Source organism: Hyperolius riggenbachi, chromosome 1 (genome assembly GCF_040937935.1).
Source record: "Hyperolius riggenbachi isolate aHypRig1 chromosome 1, aHypRig1.pri, whole genome shotgun sequence".
Taxonomy (NCBI): Eukaryota; Metazoa; Chordata; class Amphibia; order Anura; family Hyperoliidae; genus Hyperolius; species Hyperolius riggenbachi.
This window is the reverse complement of record NC_090646.1, coordinates 425,557,184-425,581,021: the sequence shown is the minus strand read 5'-3', so window position 1 is coordinate 425,581,021 and position 23,838 is coordinate 425,557,184.

The window sequence follows — 23,838 nt, the reverse complement described above, 5'->3', positions numbered from 1 at the left end:
ATAATAAAAGTCAGATAACAGCCCTCTCCACGACCAAGTTGGTCGGAGAGCTTAATAGCTTTTTTGCATAGAGATAACAACTGGAGTTTCTCAACCCTTCCTGCACTGGAAACAATTAGACTGATGTATCTGATCTTAATGTTTTTTTTCTTAGCTGTACTACACATACAAATCATAATATCATCATTTTTTTATTGCTTCAGTGTCTCTTTAAGTGCCTTCGTAAGGCACTTGTCCCTTCGAGGGTGTTGCTTTTTCTACGACTGTAATCAGAGGCGGAGACACAAAAAAAAAATGCCACACTGGTGAGCTCTGAGATAACAGCATTTTGGTGGTGGCTGCAGCAGCTGGCATTGAAGGGCGTGTTGGCTGGCTGACCCTCGGTGGCAATACATGCTGATCGACACTGCCACGAGCCGTTTGCAATGAGCTCCCCCTGCTGCTTACATCAACTCATCTCCTCTTCCTCTCTGTCTCCCCCCTCTGTACTGTCCCCCTGGTCATCTTGTCTTCTGGGCTCCTACGTGGTATCCATGCACACATCATCATCATCATCCATAGCTTCACTTGTATCAGACACTTCAGAAACTGCACCAACCACAGGTAGTTCATCAGCATCCTCACACCTTATGTCGTCCATGTGTGTAGTGACGCCTAACTCAGACATATGTGGTGGTGTTGATATAACATCCTTAGTGCCTTCATCTTGTAACTATAATGGTTGTGGATCAGTGAAGTCACCACAGACATGTGTGAATAACTCCTGCGACATCTGATGTGGAGCGGCTGTGGTGCTTGATAGAAGAGGATGGTAGAACTGCAAGGCCCAGCAGTGACTGTGGCCTTGCCTGTATGCAGTGTGTAACCCACACAGACAGATATCAATAACAGATACAGTTGGAAGCTAAGCACAGCTTATGATACAAGTGTACTGGCTTGCTTGCAATAGTTAGAAGAGTATAGTAGAACTACAAGGCCCAGCAACTGACTGTGGCCTGTATGCAGTGTGTAACCCACACAGACAGATATAAATAACAGATACAGTAGTAAGCTAAGCACAGCTTATGCTAGACAGTGTGCTGGCTTGCTTGCAATATAGATAGAAGCATATTTTAGAACTACACAGCCCAGCAATGACTGTGGCCAGCCTGTATGCAATGTAACCAGTGTCTCACATACACAAAAAAACCAAAACAAATAGAACAATATGAGCCCTCAAAAGGGCTTTTGATTTGGGGTACTTTCAGCAACCAGCAATAAACAGAAGTGCCTAGCTAACTGTCCCTGTCTCTGCAGCAATATCTCTCCCTTCAACTCACTACAGCAGCAGCATCAAACTCAGTACATGGCCGGCGCTGCTGCATAGGGTAAGCTCTCAACTTAAAACTCCTATGCTCTTGCTTTTTCTTCACATTTGTACATGTGATTCCATTAGTGGGTAGATGTTGATACTTAGGTCCAGGCTAAGGGAGAGCAGAGAAAGGTTAATACTGTAGCCTGATCTGCTCCCCCATGCTGTGTGTACAGCTCTGAACCAAGCTGATAATTGACAAGTGAATTGGCAGGATAGGGAAACCTGACAGTGAATGAGATATACTGGCTGTGTGTGATGTATGCATATGCATGTAGTATGTGTGTTTGCATTTTGTGTGCTCTATACAGTATGCACAGATGGCTGTTCTGTTTTCAGATCTGAGGGCTCATGCATACTTATAAAACACAAGCTTATGCATTGCTCCTTGAGCTTTTTGTGACTCTCCCTGCGCCTTTGTACTCTTGAAAATAAATTAATTTTCAGTTGCAAACAGCTCAGACACACAAGATATTAGTGTGTCGTCTGTAAAAATGCATCCTGTCATGTGATAACACAGAAGGTAGAAATGCATGTTAATATAAGTTTCATATGTCCATTCACATCATAGAGCTTGTGAAGTGCTACAAAGCTGACTATATATAGACTGAAACTATGTTTGCTTCAGGCAGAAAAAAGTATATAATATACAGTAATCTACCCTGGGCCCAGAAAATTGGTGCCTGCCTGGCTGCCCTTATTGACATGTATTGGGAGTTACACATAGTACACACTACATGTCCTGCATCCCTTGCCCTTTTCCTTCCACTTCTAGGTTGCAGCACAGATGTTTAGAGGCTTTAGAACAGGAAATAAAGACAAATGAAATGAAGCAACAAAGCCAAAACAAATTTTTTGGGTGTTGAGTACTATAATAGCCTCCAGAAGCCAGTCAATGCATATGTTTATTGGGAATGGGGTGTAGGAGGAAATCAGAACAGTAGAAGTACACCCATAGAAATGTAGGGAAAAAGTGCTAAACAACCACAAATATTTATTAAAAGTATGTAATGGCAGCCTCCACATTTCTCTCACTACAGAGTTGCTTAAAATGGATGCTGAAATAATAACAAGAATAGGCAAACAAAGGAACCCCAAAATGCCCACAAGTTGCTTGCGAACTTTAACATACAACATAAATAATCTGCTTTTTGAAACATATTATATTTTGTATTCTCAGTTAGAATGTAATTATTATTTCACTCAGTGTAAAGCAATAGCATAGCTAATTATGTTAATCTTTTAACAGGCTTGTTGCCAGAATGCAGATGTGTCTTTGCCTCAGCAGCAGCATAAAGAGAAATGTTTTCTTTTTATTTTCTTTGTTTATTTCTTCCTTCCCCTTTTTTTTTTTTTTTTGTTTTGTTTTTAATAGAGAGGAAGTAAAAATAATCTGAAAATTATCATTTACATTGTCAACGCTCAGTGTAAAATCGGGACAAAAAAATCTGTGTATGCTGCAATGAAGCTCAGAAGAATTAATGTATTCTGATCTGTCAGTTTCTCTCTTGAAAGTATAATTCAGGAATGCTTTGCTCTTCTCTGTAGGGACACATGCCCTTGCCTGCTGTTTATCAGCCTTGATTTTGATGGGATGATTTTTAGTCAGCTGTCGCTATCAGTTTGGCACAGACAAAAATCCTTTAAAAATGTTACACTTCATCAAAGTGTATCATGAGACTTCACGGTCATTATCTCAGTGGCTCTCTGATGTGCCACAATTGGCAAAGGCACAGACGGTAGGGGGTGTATTAGAAGAAAGCCAGCATTTCATGTGCTGGCAAGCCTCTCAAAGCTTCTGTCAACAACTCAGCAGTCTGATCCAATCCACTGAGTGCTGATTATACTCTTGTTTCTGTAGGAAGTAAACAAGAAAATGAATTCCACAGCGCAACACAGCCTCTTTGTATCATCAAAATGGTGTCACTGGACTCCATCCAATCTTGCTGAAAAGTTTGGCCATTTATGTTACTGGTGCCTTGATACTGTTGGAGCTTTGATTACTGCCTGGATTCTGTAGTAAGGGCTTTTGGGGGAGAGCCACTCAGGAAATAAAAGGATTGATTGGTTGTTGGGTCAATTTAGCTATAAGGGCACAGGGCAATGTTTCAACTGAAAAGACTAATGTATACACAGTCGGTTCCAATATGGGGCTCAAGTTTCAAGTACACTCAATGACTCTACTTCTCCGCGAAAGTTGTTATTAATAATTCAGCTAAAAGGATTCGGTACTAAGTCAGTTAAAACAAGTGTTCAGATCACATTTATGTCAACAGCTGTTAATGTGATAAATGATTATGACTTCATAAAATATAAAACTCTGACATATTTATACTAAATCATTTAAAATGGCTTACTGTGATTTTAGTATTACAGAAAATTGTAATATATATTTATATTAAATATGTAAGTTGTGGTCACCCTTTTAACCTCTAGTCTTAATCGCATTAGATAACTACAGCTGAATCGCATTTGTGCATTTTAAAGAGAACTTCCTTCACTTAATATGATTCTGTAGGGAGAGGGATATGAAGGCTGCCATATTTATTTCCTTTTGATACAATGCCAGTTTCCTGACTGTCCTGCTGATTTTTTTTACTGCAGTAGTACATGAATCCCACACCTGACAGAAGCATGTGGCCCAGAAAAGAATTAGGATGAAATTGGGCCCCAGGCAAGATAGATGTTTTTGCCCACTGCTGATGGTCACCTGGCTTTTTTAGTAAGGTTTGGCAGTGGCTAGCATCCACCAGGCACCTAAACCTTCTACAGGCCAGGGCTGCGCCGAGGCAGAGGTGAGAGAGGCTCCAGCCTCAGGGTGCAGTGTAGGAGGGGGCGCAAAACTCACTCAACTATCATTCCCCTATTGTGTTTTAGGCAGAGAGAAATAAGAAAATGGGATACATTGTAGTGACTGCAAGCCAGATAACTAGAGATTAAGGTGTTGGGGGCCCTGGAGTGCCTCTTAGTCTAATAGCAATCAGTATGTGATGGCTGGTGTGGGAGGGATGGAGGGGCGCACTTTGGTGTTTCAGCCTTTGGTGCTGGAGGACCTTGTCCAGGCTCTGCTTCAGGCTCTAGGCAGCTGCCTATGTTTGCCTTGTGGATGATCAGGCTCCAATGTGGCCAGTGCCTAGTATCATGCAAAACTATGGGACATGTCAATCATGTGCTGCTGTTGCCCATGTCCTCACTCTGGATTGATCACACAATATTTGTTTTGTTGGTACATTTGTCTAAATTTTTGCTAGATTTGATGATTTTTTCTAATCTGATGTCGAATTTATTAAAATATATGGACTAGATTCTTTATGCAAGTTAGAAAAAAATATCTAGCAGCATAGAAGAAACAGTGGGTCAATATGGAGGACCTAAAGAAATATCATGAGGACTTCCCTACAACTTGCATAAGAAAGAAAATACTTCAACACACTGGGGCCTATACGCTATTCACTTTTTCTCTTGAGTTTCCTCCTAGGTGATATTTTAACACCTTGTAAATAAAACTCTTTTTAAACAACCAGCAAGTGATAAAATACTCAAAATAATTTTGATAGTACTTTGCGAAAAGCTAAAAAGTTGTTTTAAAAATACGTTGAAAAATTAACTCCTAGGAGAAAACTCAGGCGAAAATTGAATAGCATATGGGCTAGACCATTATTCAATTCACTTTTTCCCCTAAGTTGTTTCCTAGGAGATAATTTTCATCTTCTGTTTAAAATAACTCTTCAGCACTTTGCAATTGAAAAAGTTCAAAAAAAAAGTAGGTGAAAAAGTAGTGTCAAAATTATTCTGAGTATTTCTCTGCTTGCTGGTGGCTTCAAAGGCATGTTATTGATAAGGTATGATAATATCACTCAGGAGACAACTTAGGAAAAAAAGTTAATTGAATTAGGGCCTTAGTATTTGTTTCACACTACTGGCATATAAGGGGTCTACTGGAAGATTCCTATGCAGAAAAGGATTAAGATGAAATTAGGCCCTAGGCAAGATAACAGGTTTTTGCCCAGTGCTGATGATCACCTGGCTTTTGTAGCAAGATGTGGTGGTGGCTGGCATCCACCAAGCCCCTAATCTCTCTCCAGGCCTTAGGCAACTGCCTAGGATTGCCTTGTGGATGATCCGGCTCTGATGTGGCGAGTGGTGATGTTGAAAGCTCCGGTATCACGGCAGTTAGATTATTATTCATTTCTATAGTGCTTCTATACTCCATGACACCAAATAAATATTTAACAAACAGTGACAAAAATGCTGAAAAGTTCTAAGTCCAAACATGAAGAAGTAAAAGTAGAGCCAAGAAACTTGTTACTCTTTTGACATATAACCACTGAAGCTTAACACGCTTATCATGGACAGTAACCCCTCATCTTCCTTAACCCCTCCAAAAACAGGCCATCCTCTTCTTCAGAAAATCAGGCTTCAGTTGCTTGTATTACTTTATTACCTGATGACAATCTCCATTTGCCAATGTCAATGTCCATTCAGTTACCCTCATGTCTTTTTTGGGGGAACACAGACATGGGGAAGAGTCCTTGTCCCTCAACATGAGGACTCAAGTGCTTTGTCTGAAAGGGGGGGGGCTTAAACGAGCTGGCACCCCACAAAGAAGTGTACCTGGCCAGGGGACAGCAAGGAGCAATCGAGAGGGTTTTTAGTTCAGGAGAAGAATGGCAGTGCCAAGACCTTTTGTTGAAGATTACTGTATAAACACTCAGCAAGAAGAATGTCTGTGCCAGGTGCCCAAAGACATAGGCAATTGAACTCAATGATTTTTTTTCTCTTGCAAAAGTTTACCTGCCTAATGTTAAATGACACATGGTTTGGTTATGACTTGGGGGGCCACATTGCCTTTAGCTCCTGCCTCCAAGCTACCCAATCTACATGGCTGATTAATGGTTTAAAGCGAAAACTGCTACAAACACATATCGGTGCTCCACATCTTAAAGGTCTAGACAGTACATTTGTTTAATAAAAGATGTGTGCTGCCTGCCTGCAGATTAGTCCAATGTCCAGTGATGAACAGAAACCCTTTTGGGTAGTAGTATTTCAGGCTCACTGCCTAAAATAGGCAAAACAAAATCAATAAATAGGGATAGCTATGCATCACTAGTACAACCTCATCTAAATTCTTATTTCATATCTAAGTTCATATTTACAACAGAGACTCTAACAGTTTAACATAAAGGTCAGGATTATAGCATTAAATTCAACATATGTATTTCTGTACTACTACAAAGGTCATATTACCTGGAGGAAATTATGCAACTTTTTAACCACTTACGTTCCTAATTAGGCCAATTAGAGATGCTAGAATGTCAACATATTTGAACATACCAAAGTTATTTTCCAGTTACCCAGGAACTTAGGAAATAGCTGGACATTTCATGTCAAGATTCCAAACCACCTCAATTATGTTGTTATAGCTTAATTATCACCCAGTGCAACATAATTTAGCACTGGAATTATTCAGCCAGAACGTGACAACATAAGTACATAACTATATTATTTACTTAATGACATCAGTATGGAAATAGTGTTTTACTTTGCATGCAGCTATTTAAAGGGCTCTTGTGGGCTGTACAAAGTATGTTTTGTCAAATCCGTAAATGACAACATCAAATCACTTAAGTTTTTAAAAGAAAATGTTAGTGGAATTTTAGAGTATTTTGGATTAGTTTTTTTTTTTTTTTTGCCTTGCTAGATGCATGGAAAAAAAATTATGCGGTGGGATTGAATATATTTTTCAACTAAGCAGAACTAAATTCCTCCTTTATGTGTAAGTGTACTTATATGGAAGTTTGGTTAAAATGTTTTAATGTGGGGCCCTTAATGATCATTAATTTAATATACCGTATTTGAAATATGGATTATGGAACTATTGATTTGAAATCTATTTTAAGATACTATGATGCCAGTAGGCACAATAAAGCCACAAAATATGCTCTCTTGCTTGTTGACTATAGTGATAGTATTGCAAGAGTTCGTTTTGAGGGCTGTTCCCAAAATTTGGAATTAGGTAGCCCTGAAACCAATCACCACTGAAGTCTATTGGGGAAAATTATGGTAAATTGTTCTAGTTACAACAATGAAAGGGAGAGAAATGACATGGAAAGTCCTATACTTCTGAGGAACATATTAAGAAGGTGGTGGGTGGGGTAAAGTGCACAGAGCACCAAGAGGAGGCCATTTTATGTGATGTGGAACAATTATATAAATCTTTTAATTAATAGCTTTGTGTGCCTTAATTCTGTTCACACTGTTATTAAATCACTACTTATTTATGCCACTCGCAACAGCCATACCATACACTAGAACATACTTTTCAACACCTTGATTTCTGCACAACCACAGAGTATTTTTGAAGAAATGTATAGTCAAATTAGTTTTAACCTTATCTGCTGTCTATTTCACCAGTTGAAAAAGCCATGCATTGTAAAGGTCCATACCCACCACAACACAATTGTTTTGAATGACTTTTTACAGTTGCCAATTTTTTTTCAAAATATTGCGCATGTCGTTTAACGAAAATTTGTTAAATAATGTTTCATGACGCATGCCACCTGCAGAGGTCAATCATTTTTGAACAACTGTCATGCTGGATTGAATCTCAGAGAATCATTACAATCCTCACTGACGCCCGCAGGTTTTGCCACAATCATGTAAATGATCATTTTAAATGATCGTTCATTTATGACAGTGCCAACAATGCTTGCAGATTTGTCCAGATGAAACAGGGTACGATCATTCATCGTTGGAGATCCCGATCCATCTGGCCGTGGGTACTCAGCTGTAAAAGGGAAAAAAACCTGCATGGACAGAAAGCAAAATGTTAACCAGGCAGCATTGCAGAGACAGAAGGCCTTTTATGGGTTCTTTCCTTTACATAAAATTAGTCAGGCCTCAAAGATGGGAGGTCCTTCCAGTGATCTTTCTTGCAAAATGGCAGGTCTTGTAATGGTTAGAACCTGTCAAAGCAGTCAAAGGAATGGGTTGCTTGGTGTCATAGTTGTCTTACAGCTCTGGGTCCCTGGTTCATTCCCAGCCAGGGCATTATCTGTACATTAATGTATGTTCTTTATATTCTTGTATGCTCTCCTTGCATCAGCATGGGTTTTCTGAGGCACTCTGGTTTCCTTCCACATTCCAAAAATATACAGATAAGATCATTTGGCTTTCCCCTATATTCTCCCTGGACCACAATAGATATAAGACTATGACAGGGATTAGATTGTGAGCTCCTCTGAAGAACACTTAAGGACAAGACTATATACTCTGTAAAGTGCTGCAGAAGATGTCGGCACGACATAAAAATGAAATAATAATCATAGTAAAGATAAAAGGTGAGCAAATAACAGTACCGTGTACTGTACATCCAAGGCTCACAATGTGTGGGCAGCAAAGGCTAGTTTATCTAATACAATCTCACAGAGGAGCTACTGAAACACATAATACACAAATTTTACAAAAAAAATTTTACCGAAAAAAAGTTAGCAGTACACACAGAGCATTGCAGCACTTCTGCATGTGAGGCTGGGTAACTGCAGAACAGTCAGAGTACCCATGCTGATCCCTGTTCACTATTGAAGAGCATACAATGGACAGTTGGACTCATAAGAATAACACAACCAGTCCATGGTGCAACAGAAGAAAGTGGCCTGGTCTCATGAATCACACTTTCTTTTAAAATAAATCATGTGGATATTACTTTGGCATGTACAATACACATGAAGAGTGTTGCAGCAGGGGCATAGTAATAGCCATAGCAGCTGCTATGTGGCCCTGGAGCATAGGGGGCCCAGGTGGTACTTAATGTATTCACCATGAACTTTCTTGTGTTTCTCCACCCTCAGTGCCCATGAACTATGTGCAGTGTTGATTGCATGAGAATGTTTATTACCGAATTAACTCATATGCATAGGGTAGGGGCAGGTCGTTTTGCTTAAGGGTGCCTACATCTGAAGGCCTCATGAAAGTTTTGCTATGGAGCCCTATGATCTCTAGCTACGCCACTGCATTGCAGACAATATAGAGTAGTACATCCCTTTATGACAACACATTTTCCTGATGGCAGAGAACTTCTGCTGATATTAGATAGCATTGGACACCTACAGAGATCTTGTACCGTCCATGCCTTGATGGATCAGAGCTATTTTGGTAGCACAAATCAAACCTACATAATATTAAGCAGGTGGTTTTAATGTATTGACTGGCTTGTAATAACAATTTAATTTAGAGACATTAAGCAAAACACAGACTCCTACTTAATAACTAGATGGACGGTGACTAACAATATATGAACATACATGCATAATTAAATGGTCTGTGCCTAAAAATATATGAACACTGGCTGAAGTTAATTCCTTTTTTCCATGGTCAGGAGTCGCTAATAGTAACTTGAAATTAGGGGTGAAGAAGGCTACAGAAGGTCACACTTGATTAAGTTATAAAGGAGGAGTCTTAATAAATGGTTAAAAATTAAAAATATACAACAAGTTGTTGTTGTTTTTTTTAATTTACAATTGGTACCAGTCAGATATTAAGCAAATCACAAATGCCTCAAGTAAAACTAGATGGACTGTGATTTAAAAAAAGTATTTATAAAAACTAACCGGAGGGCTTTTCTCCTTTGGTTGTTTGTTTGTTTTTTGCATGCATCAGTACAATCATATGAACGCTAATTGGAGTAATTTCGTTTTTAAAGTTACATTTCTATTGTTTTTGTTTTTTTACATTAGTCAGTAGTCAGTAACAGTAATGTGTCACTTTTTACTGTAAACTAGGATACTGACTAGGGATGGTCAATGAGATGCAAATCATTCTCAGTTTATGCAAATTTTGTATGTGAATTTATGCAGTTTGATAGTGGACCAATCAAATCCTACCAAGGTGGAATTTGCTTGGTCCATTTACAAACTGCATACATTTGCATGCAAAATTAGCATAATCCTGCAGTAACTCAGAATTATTTGCATCTAATTGACCAATGACCAACCCTATCAGGGACATGTCAGCATCTTAAAACAAGTGCTGGTTGACAGAGCAAAGGCTATGTGCATGTAGACAGGGCGGGTACAAAATAACTTTGAAAGAAGAGAAAATATTAAAGGCTGAGTGACTCGGTAAGCAACCAAAGTGTTACAGCAAGGCTTAACTCCAAGTTTGTCTGTATATTAATCAATGAGGTTGTGTGAAAGAGGGCAGTTAAGGTTATACTTATTCCTTAAAGGACATATAGAGAATCCTCTGTTCTGAAATGGAAATCAGAGGCAGTAATGAAATGAATTATGTTTATCAAGCAAGGGAAATGTTATGAGTGAGAAGGACATTATTAAGTTATTGGAGGAGCAAAGAGTTGTATTTTTCTATGAAGTCACAAAAATAAGTGAGAAAAAAGTTGTGAAGATATTTAAAGGCAAAGCATAGCAGTTTAATTTGATTTTGGTGTGAACTAGAAGCCATAAAGGTTTGCATAGAAAATCTGCAGTATATGAATCTTAAGAAAGATAGATAGATAGATAGATAGATAGATAGATAGATAGGTGAACTGTAGCATTTATGATGGAATGTAGACGTTAAAGTCTTGTTAATGGACCACCAGATAGGACGTGCTTGGCAATCATTTGGAAAAGAAAGGGACATATTTTGTTGATGTTATTCAGATGGAATGGCAGGTACTAGAGATGTTCTCGATGTCAAAAGTCAAGGATCCAAGCCTGTGAGGAGCGGAAATTTACTGCACAATCCACAAATATTAACTACTTTATCCAACACTACAGTGTATCTACGTCCTCTGTGACTTCATCTAGGCCACAAGGACGCAGATATACATCTTGTAGCTGTGCATGGTTGGACATTGCTCCTGTGCAAACCTCCAGCACTATCTACTGCAGCACTAATTGGTGAAAGGGAATAAATGTTCCCTGAGCCAATAAAATTGATTTTTACCTTTAAAAATGTTTTTATTTTCTCAGTTCATAGTGAAAAATACATACTGTAGTATTATTTCAGAATCAAATATCCTCACCATAAATTGTGACAGAAAAATAATATAAGTTTTGTGATAAACAGTAGAAATAGCCAAACAAAATGTGTGTTTTTATCTACAGTAGCGCTTTTTATTTTTAAACTGGAATTGGTAAGACTGAGAAATAATGTGTTTTTCCTATTTATTTCCTCATTTTCCCATTAAAATGCATAGAAAACAAAATTAATTGAGGAAAAAAATGCCATAAAATGAAAGCATTGTTTGTCTTGAAAAAAAACAACAACATATATTTCATTTAGGTGTCATTAAATATGGATAAAGTTAATGCTGATTAAATTGGGACATAGCTAAAATGTCAAAACTGCTCTGGTCCATAACAAGATCTGGATGTAAAATGGTTAATATGTTAAGGGAGCTGAAAAACAGGAGGTTGTCAAAAGTAAGTTTTAGTGCATATGATTAAAAATAACAATTGGTGAAAAGGGTGCTAGATATAGTCATAATTCTAATTTGTGGCTGATAAAATGGGCACCAAGAAATCCAGTTGAATACATGTAATTTTACTGATATTCTACTTTCCCTCACCCTAACCTTAAGGTGGCCACTAACAATACAATCTGCCGAACCATCGTTTGGGAATGATTCTTCATATGAATGATTGAAAATGATCATTTGGGAACCCTAATGGACAAAACTCCCCCAACCAATCTGATCAGATTAATGAAATTGATCCCATTTTCAGATCGATCCCATCAATCTGATCGGATTGGTGAGGAGATTTTTGTCCATTAGTGGTCCCAAATGATCATTTCAGATAGTTCATATAAAGAATCGTTTGTAAATGATGATTTGGCAAATTGTTTTGTTAGTGGCCACATTAACACTTACCTCCCCCACCTACTCCTAACATTAACCGTCTCCCTTTATATACCTAACACTTCCCTCCACCTACGCCTAACACTAACCTTCCCCCTATATACAGTATACCTAACACTTACTTCCCCTCACCTACTCCTAACGCCAGCCTTCCCCAGCTATAAAACAACAATCTAACCAACTTCTGTGGAGCCGCAATTTACTCCAGCAGCTGTAAAGTCACTCATTACATTGCATACAGGGGCTTTAAAGCAGTAATTTACCCAAAGCCTGTAAAAGCTGCTAATTACAGCAGCCGTAAAGCCACTATTTACCCGAGCAGCTGCAATTTACCCAACCAGCTGTAAAGCTGATAATTAGAATTGTTGTAAAGCAGCAATCGAACCAAGCATTCATGTTATACAGTTAACGCCATTAATAAGGAGATTATTTCTGTGAATGGGGCGGCAAAATTAAAAGGTGCTACTTTTTAATGTCTGCAGCTTTAGGTGACTGTCACACATTTACAATGAGATGTAGGAAAGGCAGGGTAAAACTTTTTCCAGTATATTAAGTGAAAAGGTATATTGGGGTATCATTTGCATATAAATACTATAGTACTGTAGGCTGAAAGAAGAAAATAGTTTACCAAAGTAGAATATGTAAAAGGTAAGAACGTATAGCCAAGGACTGAATCTTACAAAACCCCCAAAATGGAAGGGAGTGAAAGAGAAAAGATGGAAACTTGAGGTAATGTGAGACTCATAAATGGATAAAAAAAAACAGAAAACCCGTATCACAAAAACAGACATAAGTGCAAAGTCTAAAGCAGAGGAGATTGTAAACTGCAGGAGAGGCTAGAAGGCATGGGGATTGGAAAGTTGCCATTTGACTTGGCTCTGATGTGAGGGATATTTCCAAGCAATGGAGAAAAAGGCAGAGATAGTATCTAAAACTCCTAGCCTATTGGGCATTCAAGAGGGTTCTAGACATATGGAAGAAAATGAACGGGGCAAGTGCTGTATGTTGCATTCTTCAATATGTTATGTTGTATGTTCTTTATGTTTTGTGTGTGTGTGTGTGTGTGTGTGTATAGTGTATGTGTGTGTATGTGTGTGTGGGGGGGGGGAGGGGGGGTATTTGAGAACTTAGGGGACAAATGCTTGTGAAGGGAGAGAGGTTAAACAATTCAGTCAGTGCAGGGGCAGGTAGGAGAAGTGGGCATGAAGTGAGGCGGCTACGTACACACTTAAACCAGGCAAAAACAGATCCAGCGAGCCAAACGTGGTATATAACCCACAATAAACAATTAGGCAATTCTGTGATAGAAATGGTGTTCACAAGAATGGTTTGTCCACCAGACAACCTCTAAAATAACACTAAAATAACATCAGGTGTATTGTCTTCAAATCTGCTCCTCTAATAAAATGCTGAGTATTTGTTCAGGAGGTGTGAGTGGGTTTGGGGAACAACTACCTATCAAACCCCCTAAGGGGTGCTATGGATTGCTAGAAGGAGACATAGTGCCTCAATATAGATGGAAGGCTACATTACTGTCTCTAGAATTAATTAAATTAAAGTTACATTTCAATTAATTCAAGTCATCATTCTTGAGAAGGCAAGATAGTGTGATGGCAAGAACTGTTCGCTAGCAAACAATCCCTGTGTTGTGACCTTCGGGCTACTTCCGCGTCGGCAAGGTCCATCAGTAGTGCACAGGTGCTTGCTCAGTGGCGCGTGTTCTTCATTGTGTACTTGCAATGTCAAGCAGAGCACTCCTGGCCATGGGTCAGCACCTGTGCAGTACTGACAGACCTCGCCGACCCGGAAGTAGCCCCAAGGTCACAACACAGGGACTGCTTGCCAGCGAAACGTTCTTCCCATCACTATAAGCTAGCCTACTGTAGATATCAAGGAGCCTAGCTTGTCTAGCTTCTCCACTTAGCTTGTACACACTTTAACCTTTTGTTGCCCAAAACAATCTTTTGGACTGGTTGAACAGATGGAAAGAAGTGATGATGAGGATATGTGATATCCTGTGCACTGACAGGGCAGAAGAGGGTAAGGCAGGTTACACACTCAAAACGTGCAGAACGGCTCCTGCAGGCGTTGCAGCGTGTCGTCGGGAATCTGCGGTGCAACGCTGAGTAGCGGCGGTAGTAGTTAATTTACCCGAATGGGAAGCGCCGATTCCCGACGATAAAATGCACCATGATGCATCGTACCGCAACGCAACGAAACGCAGCGTCGGGTGTGAAAGGTAAAATTAAAGTCTATGGACTTTCCTTTTACCTTGGTTTACGCAAAGTATAGACTTTGCGTTAAAACGCCGAAAGAGGGCTCTGGTGCGAAAGAGCCCTAAAGAAAGCATTATATATGGACTTGGTAGGTGTTATAATTTAAGTAGGCCTCAGTTATCTGGACTGAGTTTTAGGTAAAAGGCTTGTTCGCAGAGTATACCTTTAAAGGGTTTTCAAAGATGCAGGCAGAAGCATCTCAGTGTCTGCTTGAAGCAGATGATGCAAGCAGATACTGAGAACATGTTCCTGAAGGAAGGCCACAGGCCTACACTGCCCCAGATAAATGGACTACGAGAACAATCAATATAGGCCATATTTACAAAATATCACATTCCGGTATGTAAGTGAAAGGCCTCATTAAATATTAATCGAGTAGGTGGGTATTATGACACCACGGGGGATCTAAGCCAATAGTCGGGTCTGGGGGAGGGCTCAGATGAGGTCATATTTAACTCTTTCCTAGTCAGTATTAAAGGGCCGGATCCCGGATGGGCCAGAGGAGGACACTCTGATTCCTACTTTCATGCTGTGATGATTTGCTCACCTGCCTGTGCAGGCAGGCAGCTTTTTGACCATTGTGTAGGTTTGCATGCTGCAGGACTCTGGAAAGAAGAGCTTCTGTCAGTTTTGCAGTTTGTGCTTGCAGAGGAATTTGCATACGTTGTCATGCAAATTGCCTGGCCACATTCATTGGAGGCGTGTACTATAAGTACTATGTCTTTCCCACAATGCTTGGCTGTTCATAAGGAGTCTTCCTGTGAAACACTCTGGAGAGTGTCAGCCATGCTCTTTGTTTGAAGATCAGCTTAGAGTAATTCCTGGAAACTGTGCTAGGCAGATTTCCTAATGCAGTTAGGATTGTTTATCTGTTTGTTTGTTCTGTTGCTGTTGTCCTGTCCCAGCGGTGGGCGACAGGAAATGGTTCTGATCTCTGTTCTTGGAGTATAGCTGGTGCAGCGGTTGCTACCAGCTATCTCTTCTGTTCTGTCTCCTGGGTTCGCGGTAGCCACTTTTCGCTAGTGCTGTGGATCCTTCTGTTCTGTCTCCTGGGATCGCGCTAGCCACTTTTCGCTAGCGCTGTGGATCCTTCTGTTCTGTCTCCTGGGATCGCGCTAGCCACTTTTCGCTAGTGCTGTGGATCCTTCTGTTCTGCTACTCTGTACCTGGATCGCGCTAGCCACTGTCGCTAGTGCTGTGGATCCTATCTCTCGCTTGTCCCTGTTTTCGTGTGTCTGTCTTGTTTGCTACGGACGCTTGCTGGAGGCTCGGTGAGGTAACCGTTAAGCAAGCGTTCGCGTCCTCTGTTTCATGTTTGTCTGTCGATGGTTAGTTAGGCGTGCTTGTCTCTATTGTGCTTATCACGTGGAGACCGCGCATAACCGCGTGCACTGTTGCGAATGAGTGCGGTGTTCGCGGTTAGCTAGCGTTTGTTATTTTCCGTATCTCCTCATTGTATGATTTGCTGTGCCTTTGCTACTCTCGTGCTCCGCCTTGCTGTAGCCTTGTGTCACGTCTGGTGATCGCACCTCTCGCGATCGCGTTCCTATTTCATATCTGCTGTTGTGTGTGCACTGTCGCGGGGTGGCGACTAGGTTGGCACACACACATACAACCTGTCCCTTTGCTTGTTCTCATTCGCAATCGCCTCTCTTGCGATTGCGTTCTGCGCTTCGTACAATTCCTGTCTGGCATTTGTGGAGGTATAGAGGATTGGTTCCTCTGCACTCCCCAGCGCCATCTGCTGACTGGAATTTCCCTTTACGGGTGCGTAGCACCTTTTGCTGGGTGCCTGCAATTATACGCTTGTGGAGGATTTCCGCCGTATCAGCGCACGCGTTGTGCGCTGATCACGGAGAAAGTTCCACAACCGTTACACATGCTCTCTATATGCTGACTGGACCACCTAATTATTTCCTTTCCTTATGTAATCTGATATAATGTATGCTGTACATAGGTAGTCTAGAAGATGTAACTTAGAATAGACATAAGAAGACCTGATTATCTTCAGCAGGAAGGTAATCACGCAGCTGTAACGCAAGGCAAGAATCTGCTTGGCTAAGATATGATGAACTGTATCTGTATATCTGTGTACTTAATAAACTCCATCAGACTTTGAAGAAGCCTGAGAACGGTCTATCTCCAATAATGCTTGCTGTGTGGAGAGTCGAGTTATCTCACAGTCTGTGAGGTGCCACTCTAGGAAGTGGCTGGTGTCGAAGCAAAAAGGTGATTTATAACAGTAGGTAGCATTGGGATGGTCTGATACCATTTAAAAATGATGATGTTTTTCTTTAATTTTTACAGACACGTTTTGTAGAGAAAGCAGCAGAAGGGAGGGAAAGTGATGGAGTGAGAAGGCAGCCAAATGTGGCAATGTGGTGGCACAATTATTTCTGTTTGTCTCTTGGGATCAGGGCCGGATATCTGGAAAGGCCACAAAAAGCCTGGGCCTTGGGTGGCTGAAGCCGAATGGGGCACCTGAACATAAAAGAGGGATTGCTGCATATGAAAGAGGAGGATGAAAATGAAGAGGAACAGATGAAAAATGGAAACTGATGCCCAAGGGAGCTGTTCATGAAAGAGAGTGGCTACAGTACATGGAGGATACACATGGAAGAGGGACTGAACATTGAAAGGGAGGGGCTAAAGTACATGGATGATACACATGGAAGAGGGGGCTAAACATGGAATGGGAGGGACTACAGTACATGGAGGATACACATGGAAGAGGGACTGAACATTGAAAGGGAGGGGCTACAGCACATGGATGATACACATGGAAGAGGGGGCTAAACATGGAATGGGAGGGACTACAGTACATGGAGGATACACATGGAAGAGGGACTGAACATTAAAAGGGAGGGGCTACAGCACATGGATGATACACATGGAAGAGGGGGCTAAACATGGAATGGGAGGGACTACAGTACATGGAGGATACACATGGAAGAGGGACTGAACATTGAAAGGGAGGGGCTACAGTACATGGATGATACACATGGAAGAGGGAGCTGCACATAGAATGGGAGGGGCTACATTACATGGGTGATACACATGGAAGAGGGAGCTGCACATGGAATGGGAGGGGCTACAGTACATGGAGGATACACATGGAAGAGGGGGCTGCACATGCAATGGGAGGGGCTACAGTACATGGATTATATACATGGAAGAGATGGAATGGGAGGGGTGCTGCTGCACAGGGGCCTAGGGGCACAAAAAAGTATTAATCCAGTCTTGCTTGGGAGGAAATAAATTCACTCATTGGTCATTCTGAAACCTAATTGATTACAATATTTATCAGCAGCACATGCCCTAATAATTAGATCCTGAATATACATGTCCTTTTTTGTTTTTATTATTAGGGTAAATATAATTAAGTGAACACCAGTTAATAAAACAGGGAATCACATATTTGCAGTTAAATACTGAGAGATCATTAACAATAATGGCTAATTTATTACAGTGCTCCTTGTGAATCACTCAATTAACCTATGGTTGTTTAATTTATTTAGGCTGATTACAAGTCTTTGAGCAAACAGACAACCACTCTCAATATTTTAAGTGCCACACAAAGTGCTTGCTAACTGCTAACATCAATTCACACTTTACACTAGAGATTACAACACAGGAAACAGAATTGTGAAAGCAATTATTTTGGTTATCCAGATGTGTTTCAATCATTTTGTCAATGTTTTTCAGCAGAAGCGCTTCTGCTAGCTATCGTGCTGGCACAGAGCTCACATCTTTTCATTATTAATTCAGCTCATGAAGCTTAATTGGACAAGGCTAGAGCGAATTTGACAAACATCACAGCAGCAGGAAAAGCAATCACTCTTTCAAGATGAAAATTTGTTTGATGTCTTACTGTGTAACTCATTTACTCTCCTTGGGAGTCATGTGATCTGAATATTAATCAGCCATTGATTGGCTTCTCTTGTTGGACAATCACGTGACTAGAATAATAATGGCTAGACACTTGGCAGAAACACTGTTAGGCAACCTTGTGATTGGATGCCAGGTTAATATAGGGAGATAAGTGGGTGCTTGATGAGCACTTGACAGAACTTCACAGAAAATTAAGGCCCTAAAATAGCATGAGAAAGTCTTGTCAAATCAAGCATGATTATCATTGAATGCTTAAGGAATTCATCATCTGCATGAAATTAATACACTTCAGCTCTGGCAGACCTCACAGCCAGTAGGGACTCATCAGATTTTTATTTATATGTGTTCACTAAATCACATTAAATCTGAGAGCTAAAACATGCTAAAGATTTTTTTTTCCCTTTCTTTTTTTTTTCTTTTTTGCTGTTAAATCTAATTTATCTATAACAATAATTATCACTAATAATGTGTCAAATTCCATAGTAATCATTTACTGCATGCTTCAAAAAATGATATTAAATAATTCTCTTGAAATCAACTGTCAACAAAGGTTTACATGAAACAACTATGGGAGATCCCTGTATATATTTGTATTTTAAATGAAAAACATTTCATTGAATAGTTTTGCAGCATTTTACATTCAAAGGAAAATGCTAAAGCTTCGTGTTTTTAATGTTGGTTATTGCTTGTGGATATTTGTACGATTAGACAGGATATTTGTACCATACAGATAGACAGAGATAGTCTTAAAGTGACACCAAATTCCAGAAAAAAAGGAAAACAACAGTCAGTAGCTTCAGTGTACACACCTGAACACCACACTTCAGCACCATTCGGCACTGAACCTGCGGACAGGGTCAGGGGGAGTTCACTAACTTGCACTTCACGGCGTGTTTCATGTGACTCCATACTTACTTCTTTCAACTTTTGAAGGAGGATGTATGAAGAAATGTGAAACGTTCCATGAAGTGCAAGTGAGTGAACTTCCTTTGACTCTGTCCACAGGTTCAGTGCTGAATGGTGCTAAAGTGTGGTGTTCGGTTGAATTCGGGACAATGTTCTGAATTCAAACACTGACACTAATCAGTAGGGGGAGTAACCAATTGCACACCTAGATATTCAGGCTTAAATGTCTAAAGTTACAGAATAGCTGTAACCTAAACACAAGGAAAAAAGATTGCCCTAGAGTTCAAACCACCAACAGTTGTAGCACCAGGGAGTAAACCAGCATACACCCGGATCCCACAATGGTGTACAGTCAGATGCAAAGAATACAAAGAAGTGCGAATGGGCATCTGCTGAGTGAATCATCTGTTTCCAGGATGCACAGCAAGGCCCAGCAGTCAAAGAGAACAGATCCCACCACAGGCAGATATAAAAGGGGTGGAGGGAGGGACCTTATGTTGTCTATGTGTTAGCAGTTAGAGAGACAGAGACATGGGGCCTGATGCACTAAAGTAGGGTAAAGGTGCCATACGCAGGGAGTGCAGGGCAATTTTACCATTACTAGTAAAGGGGGAGCACAGGTCATTAAACCTTTAGTGGCATGTGCATTGCTATGGTAACACACGTTACCCTGTGTGTAACATTAGCAATAATTGCTTTACCCAATAACGTGCGTGGCGCTAATGGGTGAACGGTCAGTGCTTTCCGTGCGCTACTAATGGTAAAATTGCTATGCTTTCCGTGCATACAGCAACTTTACTGAATTTTAATGCATCAGGCCCTCATGGAGAGATAGCTTGTAGGTGAGTGTTTTACCAACTTACAACTTTTATTTATAGAGTATATAGTGTACACAGGTTAGAACTGTGCATGTTTAGTGACAAACTACAGCAAGGTAGCTAGTCCTCCAGCTTTTTTGCTAACAGCTGTGCACTGCACCTTGAACTGTGAGAAGAACTGTCAGCTATGGTATTCCTTGAGTGCTACTGTGCTGAGTAAGGACAAGATCTCGTCCAAATGCTTTTCTGCTTTTCTGAAATGGAAGAAGAAACGACAGTACCTGGCACCAAATGCAGCAGGGCAGACAACCGGAGATGGGAATCAGAGCGTGCACATCCGAAATGTAATTGTAATCCAGTGGAGTAGAAGACAAAGATCGAGGCACCGCTTCTTTAAAATCCCTTTATTCCAGTGGGGGAAATAGCAGGTACACAGCAGTGGGGGTATCAGATGCCTGACAGCTGTTTTGCTGGCTTAAACCAGCTTCTTCAGAGGCAGATTGTACAAAAGACATTCTAACAAACACTCCTTAAATACAAAGGTACAGGTTTTTGCCACCTCCCACTTCCTCTCCATAGGTAAAAGACCTTATTGGACAAAGGACAACACGGATTACCTCCATGCCTCTCTATCACAGGCAGTCTTCCGGCATACAGCCAATCGCTGTTAACAGCCGTGACTTACCCAGAGGGCCAGAGGAAGTGGGAGGTGGCAAAAACCTGTACCTTTGTATTTAAGGAGTGTTTGTTAGAATGTCTTTTGTACAATCTGCCTCTGAAGAAGCTGGTTTAAGCCAGCGAAACAGCTGTCAGGCATCTGATACCCCCACTGCTATTTACCTGCTATTTCCCTCACCGGAATAAAGGGATTTTAAAGAAGCGGTGCCTCGATCTTTGTCTTCAACTCCACTGCTTTTCTGCTTTTGGTGGCTTTTGGCATCACTTCCCAGCATGCATTGTTTTAAGGAGGACATGGAGGCACGGGGCTTAGCAATTCTGGAAATTGCAAGCTGCTCCTCATACACACAAGGCACAGATGTCTCACAAGAGACACAAAAAAAAAGCAGCGACAGTTCATCGCCAGGTTCCTCATACACACAGGGGACCTGTCGCCGCAACATGCGTGTGCCACGTGTTTGTGGCGACAGTTGTGCCCCGTGTGCATGAGCCATTATAGTTCTTTTACCGTGTCTTCCTGTTGCTGCTCCCAAGGTTGCCTGAAATAACAGGAAAAATCTAGATCCACTGACTTGAAATGAGCGATTAAATGACGAACGCTGCTGCTCTTAACTAGCTTTGTTGTACTACCAACATAGCAAACATCGAGATACAGAACTGACATTCTTATGAGTAATTGTATTCTGTTTTAGAACATGTTTACTGTACTTACTGTACAAGTCCAACATAGCAGGTTGTGTTATACTAAGTCCATTGCCCACCCCAATAAAAATTGCCTTCATTCCATGCTGAGTTGGACAACCGTGACATAGAAAATCTCCCTGTCTTAGCCCATCTTCAATGGCCATGGAATATGAACATGGAAGAAAAGGATAAGCAATAGAACTCAAAATACATACCTACACTTCTGCGCACAAATGTGTTTTTTCACCTTAGTAAGGGGTCATACACGCATTCAGTTTTGACTGACCAATCACTGACCAATTTTATTACCTCTAGTTAGTATGAAGGCCAGCAGATTTTGAAGACTATGAACAGATTGTGCAGGTAATTTTTCATACTACCCGGAAGTGGTAAAGTAGACCAATCAAGATTGGATGTGTGTATGCACCCTAGGTTGCCTCAGTCTTGCACTGTACAATTACAAACCAGTTCTCACTGCACAGCACCACTGCAGCAGCAATGTAATACAGAGGATAAGAACCGAGTTAATTATAATCAAGTATAAATACAGTTAACCCTTCCTTCACATGAGATTATACATGTATAATGAAAACTTTTAGATATAGATTATTTTTCTCTTGATTATGTGTGGATTACGCTGAAAGGTCTTTTTTTATACAGTTAGTCCTCCTTTGTTTACATTTTTACATCTATCCCCTTCTCCCTTTCGCTCTTTCAGCCCTCTTTATTGATTAAATGAATCTGCTCCAAAGACCGGTTCCCAGGCTCTTTGATCTAATCCGATCTGATCTTATCCGATCACTTCAGCAGGACATTGAGGAATTAACAATAAGCGGCTTTAGCACAAGTGTTTAATAACTCAACACAATCTCCTTATGGCTCCGAGCTGCTCATGTTCTCATCCAGTCAACAGCTCACGGTGTAACAGATTGGACATCCCTCTGAACCTGAGGAATTTTTATGCACTATGAAACTAATCGCTTCAAGTTCCTTCATAAATCACACAAAGCAGATTTCACCATCTTAGCAAATTGAAAAAAGGGAGAATTCATCTACCGAGCTAAAGACCAGGAATGAGCAGGAAAAAAAGCATAATCTGAATCCTGTCATCTTATTTAATGTGCTTCTCATCTGCTTAACTTTCACAAGCATGAAATAATTCAAGTAGGCTAAACCTTTGCAAGCCCTCCAAGCTTGTGCTGACCTTATTTTTATCCTGCCTCATAGAAACAACAACAGTTGTCTTGTTGCTGCATTCTGCACAGTGTGCAAGTAGCTTAATGCAGCTCAGTCTATTATAACTAGGTGGTGCTAGATATTTTCATAGAAAAACTAATGACTAACGTGATAGAACTGTGCAGAGTCAATCTAGTTTAACGTAATATAACCAATCACATTTTACCTTTCATTACGGAGTAGACAAAGTGATTATTCAGTCGTTTTCACTTTATGCATCCGAGCAATGTTCACCTCCCATTCATTAGCCTATAACTTTATCACTACTTATCACAATGAACTGATCTATATCTTGTTTTTTCCGCCACCAATTAGGCTTTCTTTGGGGGGTACATTTTGCTAAGAGCTACCTTACTGTAAATGCATTTTAACAGTAAGAATAAGAAAAAAAATGAAAAAATTCATTATTTGTCAGTTTTCGGCCATTATAGTTTTAAAATAAAACATGCCTCCATAATTAAAATCCACGTATTGTATTTGCCAATTTGTCACGGTTATTTCACCGTTTAAATTATGTCCCTATCACAATGTATCGCGACAATATTTTATTTGGAAATAAAAGAGCATTTTTTCCGTTTTGCATCCATCACTATTTACAAGCTTATAAAAAAAAAATAGAGAGAAATATTTCATCTTTACATAGATATTTAAAAAGTTTAGACCCTTAGGTAAATATTTATGTGTTTTTTTTTATAGTAATGTTTTTGGTTTTTTTTATTAAACATTTTATGTGGGCATTTTTGGGAGGGTGGGATATAAATAGTGTTTTATTTGGGGAAATATTTGTGTATTGTAATGTTTTGTTACTTTTACTTGTAGTTTTACTTTTTGGCCACAAGATGGCAATCTTGAGTTTGTTTACATGACGTCACTCTAAGCATACAATGTACGCTTAGAGGGACATAGCTTCAGAAAAAGCGTAGCTTCCGAGAGAAGCTGTCGCTTTTTCAGCGGGGGAGAGGAATCAGTGATCGGGCACCATAGCTCGATACATTGATTCCTGGGCTACCAAATCCGTGGCCGGGAGTGCGCGTGCACGCGCGTGATCAGCCGCGGGAGCGCGCGGACGCGCACGTGGCCTCCTGGACGTAGGTACTACGTCCTGGAGGCATAAATGGTTAAAGTGGACCTGAACGC